Genomic DNA, 2383 nt, shown 5'->3' with positions numbered 1-2383 from the left:
TAGAGGGTCTACCAACTTTAAGTTTTAGGCCTCACAACACCTAGAAGCATCCCTGTATGTCCCCGGATGACCTAGGTCTCAGGTGAGATGTTTTCCAGGGGCTATGCCTGCTTCCTGCTGCTTTCCTGGCTGCACTTCCTAATTCCTTACATGCTCCAAGTTTGTTTCTTTGATGACTGAAGTTGAAACAAAAGTTTGAAGGAAAAAATATAAATTATGGATCTGCTACATGCAGATCCAGACAAGAATAGCAAATTTCTTTTTATGGGGGGGGGGGGGGGGTGTATTTTATTTATTTAAAAAAAAATTCTTTATTGTTGAAAGTACTATGTATGTCCCCCTTTTTCTCCCCATTGATCTCTTCTAACCAGCCTCCACCTCCACCCCAGGCCTTCACCACCCTATTGTCTGTGTCCATGGGTTATGCAAATATGCTTACAAGTTCTTTGGCTGGTCTCTTCCCACCCACCCACCCATCTTCCTTCCCTCTGAGATTCGAGTCTGCTTTATGTGTCCATGTCTCTGGATGTATTTTGTTCATCAGTTTGTTTTGCTCATTATATTCCACATATGAGTGAGATCATGTGATACTTGTCTTTCTCTGACTGGCTTATAAATTGACAGGCAAAATAGGCTTAGGCATATACACCACCTTGGGCAAACAGACACAGGTGCTTAAACATGCTTTAGGCTCTCTCTTTTTCCATGAGGAGTGTGGTCTCCATCCTTTGGTTAATTGTTATTGGATTGCACTCTGATGCTGTTTTTTTTGTTGTTTTTTTTTACAGTGTAAAATTTTTATATTTAGAATTAGGCAGTTGGTCTCAGTTTAGATGATTCCAATTTTGTTGGCAACATTCAAAGCATCATAGTCAGGAGCTAGTCATCCTTATGCCTTCTTTTCACCATCAGGCCTGATCAGGGTGTTGACTTTAGCCACATCAATGTCATAGAGCTTCCTCACAGCCTGTTTGATCTGGTGCTTGTTGGCCTTGACATCCACAATGAACACCAGTGTATTATTGTCTTCTATCTTCTTCATGGCTGACTTGGTAGTCAGGGGGAGCTTGATGATGGCACAGTGGGCAAGCTTGTTTCTCCTGGGTGCACTCTTCCGAGGACATTAAAGCTGCCTCCGGAGCAGTAGTGTCTTTGGCTGTCCGAAGGTGGGTGACGTGCAGACCTTTTTTTGTGACTGTGGACGCCTTTCAACACTGCTTTCTTTGCCTTCAAAGCCTTTGCTTTGGCTTTGGCTTTGGCTTTGGGAGGGGCAGGGGCTTCCTTCTTAGCTTTTGGCGCCATCTTCGTAAAAAGGGTTTTCTGATGCTGTTTTTGATATTAAAATAATGGTCCTAAAGTTAACTTTTAGGAGATAATTACAGTTGGCCCTTGAACAACATGGGTTCCAACTGTGAGGGTTCATTTCTATGAGGATTTAAAAAGAAATACATATAGTACTATAAATGCACTTTCTCTTATGATTTTCTTTTCTCCAGCTTATATTTTATTGTAAGAATATAGCATATAGTACATATAACACAAAATAAGTGTTAATTGACTGTTTGTTATTGGCAAGGCTTCCAGTCGACAGTAAACTATAAGTGGCTAAGTTTTTGGGGACACAGAAGTTATACACAGATTTTTGACTATGTTGAGGGGTGGTGCCCTAATCCCTGTGCTGTTCAAGGGTTATCTGTAGTCTATGCTACGTCATGTTCCTCATTGCTGGATGTTTCCTTCTTAATTTCCATTGCTGGTAAAATGACCCCTGTCATGAGTTCTTTCTCTTCATGAGGATTTTGGGTATAGACTCCCTGGTCCTGACCTGCCTGCTGAAATATGGCTTCTTTCATACAGTCCGGAGGTTACATATATGTACTGGCACATTCCTTCTTTCACACAGTCCGGAGGTTACATATATGTACTGGTACATTCCTTCTTTCACACAGTCTGGAGGTTACATATATGTACTGGTACATTCCTTCTCTGTTCTTTTTGGGTTGTCTCAGGGTGTTAGGTTTGTAGTATTGAATGTTGCATGGAAATATGAAATATACCATTTACTGGAAATGCACTATTGGTGGCAGTGTTATGAGGGGTAGCCTTTTTAGGTGGTTTTCTTTTTGGACACATTATTTTGACAAGCAAGAATCCTCAAATATGGACTAACCACATTTTATCTCTTATTTCACATTTCACACTGCATTTAAAAATATCAATTTCCATATTTCTGTAACAGATGCTAGGAGAAGTTTTCTACCCACAACTTTCAGATGGCAATGTCATTTACTAGTATGTTAAATCCTCATTTCTTCCCACTTGTATAATTTTGTCAGTTTTTGCTATTAATTATATTGTGTGAAATATAATGTAACCATCAATT

General features: G+C 40.0%; 1 pseudogene across 1 annotated transcript; it reads right to left on the bottom strand.

Moving 5' to 3' along the window:
• Nucleotides 1-829: 829 nt before the first annotated feature.
• Nucleotides 830-1311, bottom strand: LOC307101714 (large ribosomal subunit protein uL23-like; annotated as a pseudogene). Its single transcript has one exon. The product of its transcript is annotated as a large ribosomal subunit protein uL23-like (transcript).
• Nucleotides 1312-2383: the final 1072 nt, after the last annotated feature.

The sequence above is a fragment of the Cnephaeus nilssonii genome (genome assembly GCF_951640355.1).
Source record: "Cnephaeus nilssonii genome assembly, chromosome: 1".
NCBI classification, from domain to species: Eukaryota; Metazoa; Chordata; class Mammalia; order Chiroptera; family Vespertilionidae; genus Cnephaeus; species Cnephaeus nilssonii.
The sequence above is the reverse complement of the archived record's forward strand: the minus strand, read 5'-3'. Positions and strand labels throughout refer to the sequence as shown.